General features: G+C 40.3%; 1 protein-coding gene across 6 annotated transcripts in view; it reads right to left on the minus strand.

Annotated features, from left to right (window-relative positions):
* LOC114590891 (contactin-4) overlaps positions 1-20,650 on the minus strand; it is a 531,471-nt gene that overhangs the window by 71,369 nt on the left and 439,452 nt on the right. The window lies entirely within an intron of this gene.

Consider the following 20,650-nt stretch of genomic DNA (forward strand, 5'->3'; position numbering starts at 1 on the left):
CAATCAGAAGAGCCTTTGTGGATTACTACAAACAACTGTATAGGAATAAAGAAAAGAACAACAAGAAGAAAATAGAGAGATATTTGAAAGATAAAATGATGAGGAAGATCCCGACAGAGGAAAAAGAACAGCTGAATGCCCCAATAGATAAAGAAGAGGTGGAAGAAGCCATAAAAGAGTTAAAGAGAGGGAAAGCACCGGGGCCAGACGGATTTACCGCGAGCTATTACAAAGAAATGAAGGATTCCCTGATGGTCCCATTGATTAAAGTAATGAATAACATCTTAACAGAAAAGGACATCCCAGGAACATGGAAAGAAGCCTTTATTACAATAATACCAAAGCAAGATTCGGATTTAACACAAGTTAAGAACTACAGACCCATCTCGTTACTAAACACAGATTATAAGATTTTCGCGGGAATCCTTGCAAAGAGGTTAAAGAAGATACTGATAAAGATCATACATAAAGATCAACAAGGTTTCCTACCGGGCAGACAAATAAAAAATAATATAAGGAATATAGTTAACGTTATAGAATATCTGTCCGATAGATGTGACAAACCAGCATCCTTAATATTTGTGGATGCAGAAAAAGCTTTCGATAACATCATCTGGGAATTTATGTTAAAAAATCTGAAGTTTATGGAAGTGGGTCAAGAATTCTATAACGGTATTGAAGCAATCTATACAGATCAGAAAGCAAGATTGATAGTAAATAACACCATTACAGAAGATATAAAAATAAGTAAAGGCACAAGGCAGGGTTGTCCACTCTCGCCACTATTATTTATTGTGGTTTTAGAAGTTCTATTAAATGCTATTAGGCAAAATAAGCAAATCAAAGGGATTATGTTGGGGGTAAACGAATACAAAAGCAAAGCCTTCGCCGATGACGTGGTATTGACTGTGGAAGAACCCACAGACAGCATAAAAGAAATTCTAAATGAGATGGAACAATTTGGAGAGTTGGCAGGATTCAGACTGAATAAGAAGAAGACTAAAATGATAGTAAAGAATATGGACCGAGATAAAATTGAACTATTACAACAAAGATCGGAGATTGAAGTCGTAAAGAAGATTAAGTATTTAGGAATTTGGCTTTCCAATAAGAACATAGATTTATACCAAAACAATTATATCCCGGTATGGAAAGGCGTGAAAAGAGATTTAGAGATCTGGGCCAGAATGAAGTTATCATTCTGGGGAAGAATATCGATGGTAAAAATGATGATACTTCCCAAACTGTTATTCCTATTCCAAACTATACCCATAATCAAAGGTACCAAAATTTTCAAAGAGTGGCAAAAAGCAATTTCGAGATATGTCTGGGAAGGGAAGAAGCCTAGAATTAAATTTAAGCTATTAACGGATTTAAAAGAAAGAGGCGGCTTCGCCCTTCCAGACATGAGACTCTATTACGAGGCAGCATGCCTGTGCTGGTTAAAAGAATGGGTAAAGCTGGAAGACACGGAATTATTAGATCTTGAAGGTTTTAACAACAAAGTGGGGTGGCATGCGTACCTATGGAATGAGAAGAAGAGGGTAGACAAAGGCTTTACAAATCATATTTTCAAAGGTGCTCTATTAGAGGTCTGGAAAAGATACAAAAATATACTAGAACCAGGGGTTCCCCATTGGTTATCCCCGCTAGAGATGATGGGTATAAAGAAAGTAAATATGAGAGAGAAGTGGGGAAATTACGGAGAAATGGTTTGTAATGAAGGAGGGAAGTGGAAACTAAAACCCTATGACCAAATTAAGGCTTTAACCTATGATTGGTTACACTATTTCCAGATAAATGAAATGTTTAAAGAGGAGTTGAAGGAAAGGAATTATGTAGTGAAAGAATCAATCTTTCAAAAAGAGATAATAAATAATGAGTATAAAAATCTGTCAAGAATGTACAAAATATTGCTGGAATGGTACACAAAGGATGAGGAGGTGAAGGCGGTGATGGTTCAATGGGCAAGAGATTTTGGTTATAATGTTCAATTAGAGGACTGGGAAAGGCTCTGGAAAGAGAATATAAAATTCACAGCTTGCACGTCACTGAGGGAAAACATGATGAAAATGCTTTACAGATGGTATCTGTCACCTACGAAATTAGCAAAGATGTATAAGGTGGACAACAAATGTTGGAAATGTAAAAATAAAGAAGGGACCTTCTTCCACCAATGGTGGGAGTGTAAAAAAATTAAATGCTTCTGGGAGGAGATTTATAACGAGCTGAAAAGGATGCTGAAGTATACTTTTGTGAAAAAACCAGAAGCATTTTTATTAGGTATTGTCGGGAAGGATGTGAGAAGAAGGGACCATAAACTTTTCCAATATGCGGTGACAGCTGCCAGAATTGTGTTAGCTCAGAAGTGGAAACAGGAGGAAGTCCCAACGGTAGAGGAGTGGAGAGCTAAATTAATAGAATACGCCGAACTGGACAAATTAACAGGGAAAATTAGATATATTAAAGATCAAAAATTTATAAAGGATTGGGAGAAATTTGTGTGTTATCTGGAAAATAAATATGGTGTTAAAACAACGCTAGCGGTATTTAAAGAGGCTTTGTAAAGTACTAATAAATATTGCTTAGCAGAGAGGATGAGGAAGGGAGGGATAAGAGGCAATATGGAAGATAGATGAAATGTGTATTAATAGGATAACTATGATCGATCGTCAGCGACGCTGAAGGAAGTCAAAAAACGGATATGATGGTTGTATAATGAACGTATTTCCTCTTCTTTTGTGGAAACGTATCATATATGTTTTTAATTTTTTCTTTTCTTTTTTTTCTTTTTCTTATGTAAATTTTTCTTTTCTTTTTTCTGAAAACCTTAATAAAAAATAAATAAAAAAAGAAAAAAGAAAGCAAATGCCTTAATTGATTGGGCATTTGGTTGTCATTGTATTATTGTAATATGCAAAATAGCCATCAGAAAACCTTTTTCATTTGAATTAAATATAATAAAGCTTATCCAGGCTCCATAGTCAAAATGTGTTAATGTTTACTTACGTTAGTCATTAATCTCTATTGAATATTGTCTGCTAATATCTGTGAATTTTGACAATACTTGACATAAACTAAAGATGTAAATCTGCTAATACTACTTGGGCTATCACAAATGAGCTATAACTGGGAATCTTTTTAGTCATACTGTAAGTTTTTATCAGCAAAAGGAGAGCAAGAGATAATTTTACACGGGGAAAAAATAAAGGTGATAAAAGGCATTGCTACATCCCTATAGAGATAGGTCATCTTATCTTCCATGTATTACATTATCTGCAACATACAGCAGCTGTTGATCTTTGCTGTGAACAGACCCACAGAGATGAAGAACGCATCTGAGTTTAGAGATAAATGGAAACACTCTTTTATTAAAAGTAAAGCTTTTTATGTCTAAGCCTTCAAAAACTGGCGGGCACCTCAGTTCTAGAGATCTGTGTTGCTGAATCTGACTTTGTATAATTATGATTGGTTTCAATTTTAAAAACATAAACACTTCAAAAACACTTCCTTTAGACTGCTGAGCAAAGGAACTGTTTTTGTCTTCAAAAAATGTAATGCATGAAAGCATTTGTTGATGGTTCATCACTTTCTGTTTTGCCATTTGCAAAATGGAATACACAAAGCATCTGTAGAGGTTGGTCAGTCGGTAATGTAAATGGTAAGATGACTTGGCGTTAGGATTTATCATCCATAAGTATCTACACAAATGATTTAAAGAAGCAATCCTAAAGTTGGGTCAGTGATTCACCTCACCCATAAACTTCCATAGATCTATAAAGACGACTTTCACGCCGTGCTTTTAAACTTAAATTGACTTTGATCTATTCTTGCTTGTCTTTGACCTATGATTCACTTTCAAAAATTTTACTTCGACCTGTTTACTGCGAGTGCGCAGCTACCAGCAGAATGTTAAAAATAAAAAACCTTAAGTATATAATAAGAAGGTTTTTTTTGAAGAACACAAAACCACCTGAGGGACAGCTAGTCTTTTCTTGTAGACAAGGAAGGGTCTAGCCACAGTTAGGCATTCTTTGGTGACATTCAGACTGGACTACTTGGTTATGGGTTTGGGTGGTGGTGGTCAGTTTGAGTGATACCTGTTATTCCCTGCCAAACCTGTGTATGGGAGGCTAGAATCTATAGGAGGAAGTTTGCTGAACCAATCAAGCCTGTTAATGGCCATTAGCAACTCAGCTAAACACCCGTCATACACATCTTAAAAGAGTAAGCTCCATTTCCATAGAGACAAATGGGTTGGCCATTTCTCATCTCACCTGGCTAGATGCCATATCATCCTAGGATGGAACAGCCAAGGTGTATAGCAGAGTTGTGTGTATGAGCTGGATTGATGCTAGAAGTTGGATACACAGAGACATGTCTGCTCTGTGCTAGACCCGAGGGTGTGAGGTTGGGGTTTCCCTAGAAACTCAATGAAAAAGCAAGATCTGTTGAGGTGTTAATACTGTGAGCTGAAGTTGTATGTATATGTATATATACATACACAGCACAGTCTCCATCAGAGGCATAGCATGGAGGGAGTCCATGGGGACTGTGGCCCCAGAGGCAATTTTGTGAGGGGGCACAAACAGGCTCCTGCATCAGAGCCTGGTTCCAAGCGAGAAGGAGCTGTGTCTTGACTGGGTGCTCGTGCCTGGTCACAGCTCCACCCCCGAGTCAGGACTGACCTAGGGGAGAAGAGCAGGAGAATGGGTGGCAAGGCCACCGCCCAACCTCCTTGGCCACAGTGTACCTCACACCTGGCCACAGCAGCTCCACCACTGGATCACATCTGACTTGGTGGCAGAGAGCAGCTCTGGTGGCAGAGCAGCTCTTGGTGGCAGAGGCATGCCTGGCTGCAGAAGCTCCGCCGCCAGATCAGGTTTCACCCAGTCAAGGAGAGTGGTCAGCAGCTTCCCCACCCCTCTCCTCCTCTGGACTGTGGTACCCGAGAGGGCACCCTCCCCCCCCCTTGGGTGTGCACTCCACGCATCTGCCCTGGGCAGCGCAGGCATGTGCTTTGCTGCTGGTCTACTTTGATCTTTGTTCCAAGGAAACTGAACCCTCAGTAAGTGCAGGCATCCTTGGAATCTCCTGTTGCTCAAATGCTGTGGCTGCACAAGACACAACTCTATGTAGCACTCCTTTAGAAAGTTATCAGAAGCTACATAATGTGGCCACCTGAACTTTGATCGGGGTCAACCACAGGGAACATATGTCAGTTTTGAAAATACTTCATTGGCTTCGAGGTGGTTTCTGGGCCTAAATCAGGTTTGATCTTTAAAGTCCTAAACCTGTTGGGAATGCTATTCCTCCCGCGCTGCAGATGTGTGGGATTGTTACATGTCACATGTCTGTTTACATTCCAGCACAGATTATTGGAGTCTTGTGAGCAGTACATCCGCTCTGTATTGCTTTTGTGTTCTCTGAGAAGAACGACAAGGAGAGAAACCATGTTTTCTTTGTCCTGATTTATGTACAATAAACGTAGACTAGTATCCAAGCCTGGAACCAGATCTGTTGTGTGTTTACTCTGCTGAGTAACATGAGCTCATGCACAACAGCATGAGTCACAGACGCACGTCGGAGGAGGATGACTGATGGATCTCCGCAGCGGCAAGGCTAGAAGGGAGACGCTCCAGCTGGGGCTTGTCCAGCTGGCTTTCCATCCCATGGTTCCGACGAAACCATCTGGGCCTAGGGTATCTTAAGAATTGCCTTTATTCATATATGAGTATCTATAATTTAAGACAGAGGTGGGCTATCTGTGGTCCTCCAGGTGATCAAATGTCAGGAATGATGGGAGGTATAGGGTAGAATTTGATGTAACGATAAGTGGGGTGTGCTTGCATGGAATGAGGTCTGCTCACACAGTGAGACTTTCCCCCCTCTCCTCCCCACTTGTGTGCCCCCTGTGCCCAATATGGAGGTTCCCCCAACACTCTGGAGCAGGTTTAGGGGGTGCAGGGACATGCAGGTGGAACAGAGATCTGTGTAAGCAGATCTCATTTTGTGCATGCAACAATGTACTCTAGCATTGATTTAAAGATCTTCTTAGAGCGTCTGCTCTGGGTTCCACAGCCATCAGATAACCTAGAACAGAACCATTTTGATAGCAGCACCAAAATTGTGGAGCTCTCTCCTAGCAGAAGTTTGCTCCACTTCCACTTCTAGTTTTCAAATAGCTGATTAAGGCAACCCTTAATTTATTACTGTTTTTTGATACAAGGTTTGCAATCCACCTTGAAGACCTATTATATCAAAAAGCAAACAGCACCCGTTCCACAGTCTAGCATCTCCATCCTATAGCTTTCTCCATAAGCTAAAGACTCACCTCCTTACTCTTCGAGAATTTTGTGGGAGTTTTGCTGGCTTTATATTGTTCTGTTCTGTCTGCAACAGTTTTACCCTATTTTATAACTGACTGTTTCATCTGCTTTTTATAACTGTATTTATTATGTCGTTGCAACCCACCTTGGTTTCGTATGGTGAAGGGGAGGTTAAGAATTTGTCTAAATAAATAAATAAATGAGGTAAAATTATTTTAACAAATACCGGTAAATTGAAGCACCATTCAAACACCATATTTATAAGAGTGCAAAAAATAATTGTGCTATAAATGTGCAAATTAGTGCTGAAATAATATGTAAATGCTACTTCCTTCGTAAGTTATAAAAGTAAGCATCCCTTATAAAAATTAGCTCTGTGTGATAGCACTGCATATGTTAGTAAGTGCAACATCTGTTGTCACCTGGACTGATAAAAGCTAATGGGTATTCTTCTGCCAACATCAGAACTATATCGTGTAAGTCTGCAATCTTGTAAATTAGCCTTCAACCAGATTAGAAATAGTCTTATTTCTGTCATCTGAATTCGGAACACATGTACTTGGATAGATGTTCCTAACATCTAATGACAGCATCCTGGTGACTCAGACCCAAGGGCGATGGAGAGAGATATAGAATTTATAGAACTTTGGGGTGGCTTAGAAGCAGATACATCACATTTAACTCACACAAACGGTTTTCTTCAGTGAAATTGCCCATTCTACTTTGCAGAGGGAAAGCGGGGAGGGAGAGCTCATCCAATTCATTCTCCTCCCTCCCCTGAGAATGGTACTTTCTCACAGGTAATGGTGGAGGAAATTCAATGCAACTAGCAAACTCCAGACGAGAGTGAGAGGCTAGAAGTAAGCTGGATCTGAACAGGGCATTCTCATTTTTATTCCCTCTATCTCTCCTTTATGAACACACAAACAATTCAGGTTCCTGCTGGAAGGAGAATGGCAGACGCCTGTTGTTGTTTTTTGCGGGTGGAGAAACCTAGAAATTGGTATATGGCTTAAAGTGTAAGTCTCTTATACTTCGAGCCTGGATAAATACCCACTGTCTATTACACAATGGTCTGGGGACCGTAGCTACATTCAAACATGTTTCATACAGGCATCAACTGTGTGTGGATACCTATATTTGGACGTCTGGAGGACTTATATTAACTTATATGTTTAATTTAAGATTTGTGTACCGATGGTCACTGTATCTGCAATGTGAACTGACGGTGGCTTATTTTTATTACTATTATTTGTATATCTAACAACATCTGGGAGGACACCTGTGGCCTACATCTCCAGAAGGAAACATTATTGTGCTGAAGCTAAATATCAGCAACATAATAAATTATGCTGCTACCTACTTGATATTATAAACACATCAATTTGCTAGCTGCAAGCAGATCTTACAGATTCTGATTGTTGATTAAGCATACAAGTCAGAAATATTTCATGCTTAGCTAAGCATTTAAAAAAAAAAAAGAAATCCCAGGAAAGCTTCTTAATGTTTTCGTTCATGGGTAGCAAGCTATCTTAAAGCAAAAAGTTAAAGAAATGCCATCTATAAGCTTTTTGGCAACAGCTTATATAACATGATGTTGAAAAGGGGGTGCACTGAGTATCTACCAATAAAAAAATCTGTATTCTGCGAGAAAACACAGTTTAGCGGTACTTGCCAATATAATGGTCTTTACAGCTGTTTACCACTGATACCATTTGCTGTTTCTTTAAATAGACACATAAGCATAATATGGGGAAATGCCAATGTTTAACAGATCATTTTGTGCAATCTCTACAGATAATGGACAGGTTTTTTTTTTCTACTACAGAAGCTGATTCAGTGACTGGCAAACAATCTGGAGACAGCTGTGAAATCAACCAGGTAATATGCTCTAATGACTAATACGTCTGCAGGAGCTGATGAAACTTTTTTGCTCAAGAGATTAATCTTGAATGAAAGTAAATGCTTTATAATGACAAATATTTAAGGGAAGTGGAGAATGAAAGATGCAATTCTAATTATTATAAAGAAATTACCAGTGATTTAGGGAGTAATAAATCTAAGCCTTTTGTTCACTTTAAATATTACCTGTGTGCAAGAATTGTACTTGTGCTTTCCAACACTGGATTGAGATTAGGTGCATAGTACCCAGCACATGATATCAATACAGGCTGAATCCAAATGTGGTATCTATCAGTATTACTTAATGATGATGATACTACACAATGTCATCAATTATCAGGGGAAATAGTGGGTGGTATTCAGTTTAGTTTTAATCAGAGTATACCCATTGAAATTAATGTATCTAATATTAAATTGAATACAACCCCACATGTAAAATCTTGGCACCTGAAAGTATTTCAGGGCATGCTTGTCCTAAGTCAGGCATAGGCAAACTCGGCTCTCCAGATGTTTTGGGACTACAACTCCCATCATCCCTGACCACTGGTCCTGTTAGCTAGGGATGATGGGAGTTGTAGTCCCAAAACATCTGGAAGGCCGAGTTTGCCTATGCCTGTCCTAAGTTTATCCCATCTAACTGTTTCCCCCTGTTTAAAGTAATTGGGTCTCTGAAGAAGTGTATAGGTCTGTCATGGAACCAGCTGCACTTTACTGATTTACATACAACTTATTCTAAAATTTGTAGAAATGACTGATACAGTGGTGCCTCGCAAGACGAAATTAATTCGTTCCGCGAGTTTTTTTGTCTTGCGATTTTTTTCGTCTTGCGAAGCACGGTGTCGGAAAAGTTTCGGAAAAGCTTCAAAAATCACCAAAGTCTTCAAAAACCTCAAAAAAGGCTACCACACCGCGTGCTATGAGTTGCTCCTCGAAGTCAAGTTGCAACTGTATTAACGGTGTTAAGAAAAAGGAAACAAACTTGCAAGACGTTTCCGTCTTGCGAAGCAAGCCCATAGGGAAAATCGTCTTGCGAAGCAGCTCAAAAAACAAAAAACCCTTTCGTCTAGCGAGTTTTTTGTCTTGCGAGGCATTCGTCTTGCGAGGTACCACTGTAATAAAAAAACAGCAAAAATATTTTCAGAACATGCAGAACTTAAACTGAACTCTTGTCTGCATTCTGCTGCAGCTGCTACTTAAGCATAGCCTCTACCTTTACTTCACTCTATGCATGCACCTTAGTGCAGAAAGATCTGGATTTTAAACATCAAGCAGAATCTCATGTGGTAACTGAAAGGCAAGAAAATGTACTAGCCAACCACACCCCCACTCCTCAGAAAGCAACACTAAACAATGATACACAGTACGAAGTTTAAGAAGTGATTATGTAGATTATTCATATCGACTCCAAGTGAGGCAGCCATGACTTTCTAGTCAGGAATCTTCCTTCTTACAGAAATCCCCTGCATCAAGGGGCCATAGGGGAAAGACCATATTCCCTCCTATAAATCTGCCTGTGTTTTGGGATCTTGGAGGGGAGGCCCTTCTCTGAGTCCCACCACACTCACAGGCAGAGATGCCACCTTCTCAAGAAGACTGAGGGGGCCTGATGTGACGGCCTGACATCACATGCACAACATTAGCCATTCTCATTTTCAGCTCCACTCTGCCTTGAGTCCCATCAGGGCAAATGGTGGTGTGTCTGGGCTATCAACTGCAACAGGTGTGCTGGCCTGTTAGATAAAGCAGTTCCAGACTAACTACACATTTATGCAGGAGTTCTATTGAAATAATGGGCTTATTCCTTGGTATGCGGGTACAGACAGGACTGCAGCCCAAATTCCAGCCACAGTTCTACCTTCTTACCCACTTAGCAAGTGATCCTCACTTTGGAACTGGCATCATATTACCATTTATGTCGGAAGAGCACAAATGTGTGTGCAGCTTCTAGCTTCAAGTGTCCTGGATTGAAATGAATAGGCTTATTATGTGCAACACTGAAACATGTCTCCCATGTCTGCAAGCAAACCAAAAACACCTTCCATGGTGATATCTGGCGATCAGGAAGCATGCACATTTTGCTATGCCTTCGCTTTGGAATTAAGCCCTTCCTCTCCTGAACACCCTCTCCCCCAAACACACACACACACACACACACACACACACACACACACACTCTTCATCCATTTCAGAAAGGGATGGGATTAATTTTGAAATAGGATACAAAAATATAATTATTATAGGGGGATCCACTTTCACAAGGAATGATCATAAATGACAATCTAAAGGGAAGAACTGACCTTGTATAATTAGGAACTGTGAGTCACAATCACTCGGAAGAGCGATTCAATTTTGTAAGATGCAAATTGCTTAGAAAACTCAGAGGTGGATGGAATCCTGTGTGATTGGAAGGAAGGTGGCTCTGGGAATGCACCACATCCACAGGAGAAGAACAAAGTTAAAATAAAATGAAACTTCAGGAGGTCTTTATAATTGGCAATCACACTGAGCTGCATTTAGCCTATTGCATTTGAAAAATGGGCAATTAGATTTTTTCGTCTCACTAGTTCATAGCTAATTCTTAATATTAATCTCATATAGAATGTTAAATGTACTTCATTCAAAGAAGCAAATTGCTGCCTACAACCTATTTCCAATATTCTCACCAGGGACCTTATAACCAAGTCTGAGATAGGCACACGCTAGGTTTTGGGCAGGTTACAAATGCTAAGAAGTACCAGAAAAGAAAACGCACAATTTGTTCTACTAAAAGTGTACTTCTTTCAGCTACTTCTTTTGCATTAAGAGTTGTCCAAGCGAATATGCTCCATAATAGTGTTTATTAATATTTGTGTACACAGGAACGCTATGCTTGATCTTCATTTGAACTTTCCCCCTAAAGTACAATTTCACGTCTTCAAGGCAAGCGTGAAACTGATGGAACATCATCTTGAAAGGGCTGAGGGGAAGTATTTATAGTTATTAATGATCTCCCTGAAGTTACAAGATTATTGAGGTCAAACCTGTATAAAAATATCTCTAGGTTACGTAGGAGGAACAACTACCTGCAGGTATATTGTTTTCACAGGCTACTGATAACAAAGGTAAAAAAAAAAAAACCAGGTCAAATGACACTGGGAACCCCAAAGGAAAATAAGTGGATACGGTTAAGGGGTGGGGAACATATAGCAGCCCTGTTGTCTTTGTTTAGGCAATTCAAGGTACAAATGAAAACAAACTCATTTTGTGGAAACTGACTCTTTAAGTGCCCTTTCATTGACCACTGTTGTCATGTCCAAACTTTGTCCAACAGTCCATAAGGCCAAGACCTTACAAAGTAGATATTGTTGCCATTATCCCTACAGGATTTATCTACGTGGTTCTTCCTTCACTTTTCTCCAGAAACTGAGACAGAAAAACAGTAATTTTGAGACATAGTGCTGCTAATGGCCTGGAACAGAGATCAGAGCTTTGCAAACAAGACCCCTGGAAACTACCTAGCATGACACCTCCACCTATCAGTGTCATAAACCACAGCAGTGTTTCTGGTTATAAACTTCAACACTGGGGAGATTAGAAGTCTCTGTGTACACAGGGAGCTTAAAGGTATCGTTATAGTCTTTGCCAGCTAGAATTGGCATGAACTCTGAAGACTAAACCAATATCTATAGAGCTACAACTTGGACAAAGTCCTGTGCGAGACACATTTACTTGGCAACAGGAGGATTAACATTTTTATTTTTATTTTGTTTAATCTTAATGACTGCGAAGGGAGAGAGTCCTTAAGCAAAGCCATTTAGGACTTTAAAGGTCATGGCTGACACTTTGAATTGTGTCTGGAAGATTAAATAAAGGGAAATGGAGCAAAGCTGTAAAATATCCTGGCATGATCACGCATAGGAACACAGGAAAATAAGAAGCTGACTTACAGTGAGTCAGAACATTGGCCCATCCAACTCTCTCCATCACTTCAGAGAGAGAGTTCTCTCTCCTGAGAATTGAGAACCTGGGACCTTCTGCATAGAAAGCAGCTTGCTCTACCATTGAGCTATGGCGCTATCCCAAGTTGCACTGCACTTCTGCATAGATTTTAGTTGTCACCCTTCTCAAATCACTTCCACTTCAAAAATGTGCAGAGAAGCACATCTATGTCATAAAGTGGGGCACATAAAATAACATTTTAGTAGCCTACTTTTGAGTTAAGCACTATTTCTTTATTTCCTGGTTGTCCCTTGACACTCCTCTTTGCTCAAGCTTTTAGAAAATTAGCTTCTTTATTCTTCAGCCGACTGTGGTTCCAAACTCAGGCGCAGCAGGCCTATATAGCTGGGACATCTGGCCAATGCAAAACTAGGGGACAGCGGAGTATCCTACCCTCCTTTGTGGGAAATCCCCAACAGCTGCCTGCACGATGGAGAGACCTTTTGGTCTCTGGAGCCAAGGCTCTGCCATGACAAGCCACAACTGCCTCCCACCCAGAGACTGGGTAAGTGGCCATTATTTATTTATCTCCCAGTATCCAATATCTATGTCTTTTCACCCAAAAACTCATTCCCCCAGCCAGCCAGCCAGCCGCAAAGGGAAAGTATTTCGTATCATGATCTCATAATTATCTCTGTCTGGAGTCTATTGAGATTATTTGTTTATTTTTAAAGCCACATCACTGCCTGAAAATGTCAAAGTGGCGTATAGCAAGATAAAAGCAAACTACAAAAAGTATGAGTTGTTTTTAAAAAAAGAAATAGAAGCACTCTAAAAACGTAAAATAATAGAACGATTTCTACAGATGTGCAATTAATATTCCATAAATGACTGAGTCACACCTTAGGGAATTCAGATATTATTATGCCTGTTTCTATGCAGGGATAATTGTAACTGGAGGCACAAAGAAGCCAACTGCATTCTTTGGAGTTATAAAGAAAGGCTACAAACACACGATGCCACATAAGCAACAACATTCTAGTTTTGTACGGGTGTTTTAACAACTTTGCCATTGGAAAACAAGTACTTTCAGCAGGTAATTAGAAGAACATACACTCATCACAACTAAAACCTCTGAGAAGCTCAACTCTCTCTCTCTCTCTCTCTCTCTCTATATATATATATATATATTTAGAATGAGAAAAATATAATACAGATTTTTCTGCGTGAATAAAGTGCTGACAGAAACCCATTTAGGCCCATTTTGTGAGATTAGAACATAAGCAGTAAATGCACTCTCAGCTTATTTGTTCTAGCTGATGCTATTTGAATAGAAGCCCAAAGGCACAATCTTTTGAGAAAATAAGATTACCCCCCTCCTTAGTTTCAACTAAAACTGCTCATTGTAAAACAACAAATTACCCACTTCACTAGTAATTGATATTTACACAGATCTTAAATATCTAGAGAGACATTTTAAATCTCTGGAAAACATATACATATGAAAAGTTCATCCAAAACATAAGAGCAGAATTAGAAAAGGTCTTTAGAAATGTCTCTTCCACCATTCCACCTCCCTAACATACTTTTCCTTAAGGCATATAATTATTGCCTAGCATTTAAAACTCATTACGTGAACTTCTCAGAGCTAAGGTTTGAATGTAAATTGATTGTCTTCTTGTTCTAATGAAGTAGAGAGCTCAGAAAAAAATAATTCACAACTACATCTCCACAAAATACCTATGATTTACATCCTCTTTTCCTTTCTACTTGTAAGACTTGTTCACATGAACTTCTGTGTTATTCACACCGTGTTAAGACATTTGCATGTGAACCACAGGTATTCTACTGCCTGGCAAAGATTAATGCAGTAATATTAATATAATAATATTATAATTAATGCAGTAATATTCTTAGGAACATACCTAAGGAAACACAGTCACTATGCAATATCAGAATTTGCTTCCTGGCAAGATCCATTTCGTTTATCTTGCACTGTGGCAACAACTATATTTGTCTGACTGTCGCTGCTCCTCAGTCCTCAAATCTATGCTAGTACTGAATGAAGCACCAGAGTAGGCATATAGCTGTGAAAGATTCCTCCCAGATCTCAGGTCATCATTTCATTTTCATATTTCCAGTTCCCGACACTTGCAGAGGAATGGGGTGGTGGATCACCCCCGGCACCATTGGGGAGGGGGGCACCATTGCAGCCGCCCCCTGGACACACGCTGTGCACCCCTCCACCGCGCCGGGTGCCATGCCCCCGTGGGCAGCACACCATGCCCCCAGGACACACGTCACACCCCCACCTGCTCTCTGCCCCTGGTGCTGGAGCATGCAGCTTTGCCGCTTGTTCCTGAGTGGACTTTTTATTCAGAAATAAGGTCTATTCAGTAGGGATTACCCCCTAGTAATTATGAACGTTTAAATTTTTTCCTGGTCTAAAATAGTCGAAATACGTGGCACTCAAGTTATTTCACATTTAAATACAAGGTAAAGTGCACCATTTCATAAACTTTTCGTCCAAGAACCATTTCAAATGCTGCAAGGCGAATTCAAACTTGAGACAGCTATTTACATGGTGCTATTAGTCACTTTATCAGGGCTGGATGTAATGGTGAAAATCCATGTTATTCATTATTTGACCGTTTCTGTGCCTGAAAGAAATAGCACTATCAAATAAATGCCAGTTAGCTCCGTTATTTAGAGCATGGGTAGGCAAACTAAGGCCCGGGGGCTGGATCCGGCCCAATCGCCTTCTAAATCTGGCCTGCAGACAGTCTGGGAATCAGCATGTTTTTACATGACTAGAATGTGTCCTTTTATTTAGAATGCATCTCTAGTTTATTTGTGGGGCAAAGGAATTTGTTCAATCCCCCCCCCAAATATAGTCTGCCCCCCCAAGGTCTGAGGGACAGTGGGCCAGCCCCCTGCTGAAAAAGTTTGCTGACCCCTGATTTAGAGCATGGTGCTGATAACGCCAATGTGGTGGCTCACGATATGCGCCATGTGCATATTCCTGCATCGCAGGGGAACCTCGGGTCCATTCCAACTCTACAAATACTATGATTCTAAGTCTTACATTTTTAAAGAAGAGAATTCATATAGGGCAATGATCCTTTTAGGAACCTTATCTCTCTTCCAAAACTTTACATTTGAAACATCTGTCAGTATAATTCCACTAGCATAAACTGAAGAAATAATGTATTTTTTTCTGATCGATGTCCTCTTTCACAGAACAATTAATCTGAAACATCTGGAGGGCTGCAGGTTGGGGAATGTTGCATTAGGTTGCCTAATGGATTAGCCCTTTCAGGGAGCTTCAAATGGTCATGTTTACAAATAATGTGCATAGTTATCATGATAGTCCTGGTTACCCAAAACTCCCATTATTTTGGGGGGGGGGGAGGAGAAAGTGTACAACGTGATAAACTGATTTTGATATTGTTGCCATGTGGACTTAGATCTGTAAGCCACACATTCAGACCAAGGGAGCTATTCTATGATGCGGATTATTCGGCCCTGGAAGTTCAAATACCATGGATTCATAGCAGGTGCTTCTTTCAATCTTCTCTGTCTTTTAAGGGGGCAAAATCAGCAACTTGTACTATTGCCTTATAATAACTAAGCAGATGGAAGGAGAATAAAAGGAGGCGTCAGCCCTGAATGGTTGCCTTCAGGTTTTCATTTGTAACTTGTCTCGTTTCAAAACAGTCCAGGTCTATGCAAGAAAACAGCTCTTACATACCATGAAGCATGTCAGCACTACGGTATAATAGGAGAGGCGAGTGAATTCTCATGAAGCTACTGAGAGCATCTAGCATATCTAGGTCAAATCATACCGCAAAGGTACAACATAGGCCTTCTTATATAGAGTCTCTGTATTGTTGCAGGTGTTGCTATTATATGAGTTCAGCTGAGTAGTATACCTTTATAATCTTTGCTGCAAATATAGGGGGTCATTTAAAGCCTTAACAAAGTCAGACAAAGTCAGACTAAGCAGGGATACAAAAGAGGGCAAGTACTAGTAGGGTAAGAACAGAATATGAACAATAACAATGGGAAATACATTTTTCAGACTTTTTTTTTAAACCCCCGTTAACACATCTGGCAGGAGACACTGGCTGAGAAGCACTAGGAAACGAGATTCTTTTGAGTGGGTATTTTGAACAGTCATTTCAAGAAAACAAATTGGCCTACAGAAGAGGAAGCAAGGGTTTCTGATGGCAAAAGTGATACCTGACAGGACACTGTAGGTCTGAACAGAAACTATATGATGTGACGAGGGAAGAGATGAAAAGCCACATTGAGGCAAGAATTAACATGGGCATTCTGTAAATTAAGACAATCTTTTCACTTGTCTGCACTTATCCAAATACAATTTATCTAAAACTAAGCCCGCTTTAACAATGGTTTTTGCAGTGCCTTGTGTGCGCCAAATATTCACTAAAACAGATTGTTATCATCTGGCATGATCATTGATTTACTGGTTTAAATTTGCCACACGGAAGTCATTTTGAATACAAGGGTGGGCGATTTGGTGTCTTTACAATCTGTGTCCTGTTCACATATGTTTATCCATAAGCCTGTTCTGTCACATGTGTACATTAAGATTTGTTGTTTTTGTTGTTAATCTGCACGAATATTTGCATTTAAATTCATATGTTGTAACGAAATTTCTCTCAAAATTTGAATTTTGCATTTAAAAATGCATTTTGCGCTACCAGCTGCATTGGGACATTCAGGAAGTGCATAAGGCAGTGCAATTTGGAAGGTGTGCATCAAAATTCACAAAGATCAAATTCCTCAGGCACCCCATTAGAAGATAAGCCCTTTACAAAGGCAGTCAGTGTATAAATCAAAGTGCAGACTACTTGTCCTAAAGAGATAGCTCTAAATCTCTTTATCTTCTGAAAAATCTTCTGAAAGTTAAAAGGGCGATTGCTACCTGTCATCTAGCTTCCTTTCCTGGCGGTTATAGAGATGGATCCTCTAAGAGGGCAGGCATAGCAACAATTTCCATATATTTTAAAAAGAAAAGAAAGAATTCCTTATAAGAGCTGCTGAAAATAGGATGAACAGAAGTGGGTTTAATTTGCAGGAAAGCAAAATATAGAGGAAGGTCAGCAATGGAAGTATATTCAGAGGAAGATGAGGAGTGGTCACCAACACAGGTATTCTATGTGTTCTTAGCATCATCATATGGAGGGCACCAAAAGTGAGAGAGAATTTTAAGCACAATTATATGATATTTGGGTGTATGTATATAATTTATAAAAACATACAAGACAGGTGAAATATGTAAGCTATGTTGCTGAAAACACTGATCACATGCTGACAAGATTGAATTTGAACTAAATTTTAAAAGGCCATGTGAAGTTGTCAGAATTTGGAAGAGACTAAATAATTAAGGTAGGGGTGCCACGAAATTAAAAGACGCCTCCTTCTTGGGAGAAGGGCAATGACAGGCCTAGACAGCATCTTGAGAAGTAGAGACGTCACCTTGCCAACAAAGGTCCGTATAGTTAAAGCCATGGTTTTCCCAGTAGTGATGTATGGAAGTGAGAGCTGGACCATCAAGAAGGCTGATCGCCGAAGAATTGATGCTTTTGAATTATGGTGCTGGAGAAGACTCTTGAGAGTCCCATGGACTGCAAGAAGATCAAACGCATCCATTCTTAAGGAAATCAGCCCTGAGTGCTCACTGGAAGGACAGATCGTGAAGCTGAGGCTCCAGTACTTTGGCCACCTCATGAGAAGAGAAGACTCCCTGGAGAAGACACTGATGCTGGGAAAGATGGAGGGCACAAGGAGAAGGGGGCGACAGAGGACGAGATGGTTGGATAGTGTTTTCGAGGTTACCAGCATGAGTCTGACCAAACTGCGGGAAGTAGTGGAGGACAGAGGTGCCTGGCGTGCTCTGGTCCATGGGGTCACGAAGAGTCGGACACGACTAAACGACTAAACAACAACAACAACAAAGGGGTGTGTGTGTGTGTGTGTGTGTGTGTGTGTAGAACAATGGGAGATATTGTGTCAAACAAACAATCTTTATTACGGTCCAGAGACCAACAAAACATTACAAATCAATACAGAATTCATACAGCCTACCCCCAGGTTAATCAAGCACTTTGTTTGGAATATAGGGCTCATTTGTTCTTTCAACCACCGATAAAAACTTTGCCACTGCCAAAGTTCTAGCTTTTGTCCGGTCTTCCAGTAGGAACCTGACATAGTGAGCCTCTGACTTTCCCGGGAAAGGCACCAGCAAGGGTAGTATCAGTTCAGCCCTGGCCTGCTCATACTTCGCACAATGTAACAAAATATGATTTATGGACTCGATGTCTTGAGCACACGAGCAAAGTCTGTCCTGGTAGGGAACTCCTCTCAACCTACCATCCAGCACTGCAGAGGGGAAGACATTCAGTCTGGCCTTGGTGAAAAGGCTTCGATAGTTAGGTACTGTCAGGTTTTTGATGTAAGGTGTTAACTCAAAGACATACCCATATTGAACTCCTGCTGCCAGTGGACTACAGACTGCGTGTGACCGAGATCGCAAGTCACTGTGTGCATTGTCCCATAATCTTTGCTTTAAAGCCTTTTGGGCGCCTTCATAGCCCAGGTAATACAGTTGGGGGGGAGACAGACCAATAGAGGTGGCTTTTTTAGCCATGGTTTTCTGCCATTTGCTGACAAATTCCTCATTGGTGATATGTTGGTACAGACCCTTCCCTAGATTAAACACTGAAATCCTGAGCCAATGTCTTAGGACAGCCCACCATGCTCTAGCTGAAATTGGGCATTCACCAGCTTCCAACAGAAGTACGGAGTTGGGGACGCAGTTAGGTACCTGCAGCAGAGATCGTATAAATTTTGCCTGAAAGCCATCTAGCTTTGGCAGGTCCCCATTATGCCAGACATTTGCTGCATACAGGAGTTGGGAAACGGGCTTTGCGTTGAAAACCCTTAAGGCTGCTGGAACATATTTGCCGCCCTTTGTGAAGAAGAATTTATGTATGGCTAGCTTTGTAATCTCCGCCTTTTGAAGGGAGGTTTGCCAATGGTGCTTCCAAGATCTTGTATGATGGAATGTGAGCCGATATTGTGTCAATAAAACAATGGGAAATATGCAAACTGGATGTTCAGGGCTAGAAGGAAAGTAGGTTTTGGATCATGGATTGTTCCAAATTCCTTAAATCATTGCTGGGAAAGGGGTTTGCGTAAGTTTGAGAAATGTTATCATATGGGAAGATATGCTCTTGAAATTAAATACTAGGCACTGGGTATTCCTGAAACCCCAGAACTTCTGAATCAATGGCTGCCAGGGAGCTTTCTTTATTTATGAGGTTGAATTTCTAACATATATATCTGAATCTTATTCCACGGCAATACATAATTTACCTTCTGGAGTGAGGTTTCTAAGCTTTACTTTGATGCAGTTATGCCTCCAAGAGAGGATTTCCATTATTATGGAGATGAAGTATCTTTAATGACTGCAATAATGTAATTGTACCCCAGGGCAAAATTCCTAATAATGCAATTGTATAGCTTTCAAGCACCAGTAAGAGACGTCTTCAGGGCAGGTTATTCATTAAGGGTGTAGTGTACAGTAGCTCTGCTTCACTGGAAGAGTAAGAAAGCTCAAGCAATAAAGCTCCCTTTTCAAGATAGGCTTTGCCTCCTGGGCAAGCATCTAACATCACACTTGGTTCTGCTTCGCAGTCAGTGCCAGCCTCCAAAGGAAGATTCCCAGCAGCCTAATAAGATCCACCCTATTACTTCTCCAGACACTCAGTCCCAGATACCACCTATTACGGCATATATCTCAAAAAAGATACTGACAAATCTTTCACAAAATAGCCACATCTCTAAGACTTTTGCCTACCGTAAGTCTCTCCAAAAACTGAAATGCATGTGTGTTGTTTTTTAAAAGAAGAATTACTTAAAATCTGAAGAAGTGTGCATGCACATGAAAGCTCATACCGATAACAAACTTAGTTGGTCTCTAAGGTGCTACTGGAAGGATTTATTTTTAATTATTTTTTTAAAAAAGAAAGAAAGAAGAGCACTGTTGGATCAGACCAAAGACCCATTTGGTACAGTATCCTTTGTAAAGGACTTTGAGATTACCGATCAAGCGCTGTATAAATTTTATGAAATAAATATATCCTATTCTCATGGTAGCCAACTAGATATCTGTGGAAGCCCAGGACCTGAGTGGAACAGCATTCTCCCCTCCTGTCCTCCTCAGCAATTGGGATTCAGAAGGATTACTGCCTACAATACTCCAATACAATTTTCATTGACCAAGCAGTGCCAAGCCCTGGGTTGACCTGGACTCTAAAAAAACTTGTTTCCCAGGACTGTCCTTGCATTGTTTCTAACTTGGCAGGACAGCTTTCTATCTCCTGATGGACCTGGAATCAAGACATCTTTTCATCCAGAGCTGAAAGCCTGAATTATTTCCCTAGCTCCCTCCCCCTGCCTTTAGCCCTTGA

The sequence above is a fragment of the Podarcis muralis genome, chromosome 2 (assembly GCF_964188315.1).
Source record: "Podarcis muralis chromosome 2, rPodMur119.hap1.1, whole genome shotgun sequence".
NCBI classification, from domain to species: domain Eukaryota; kingdom Metazoa; phylum Chordata; class Lepidosauria; order Squamata; family Lacertidae; genus Podarcis; species Podarcis muralis.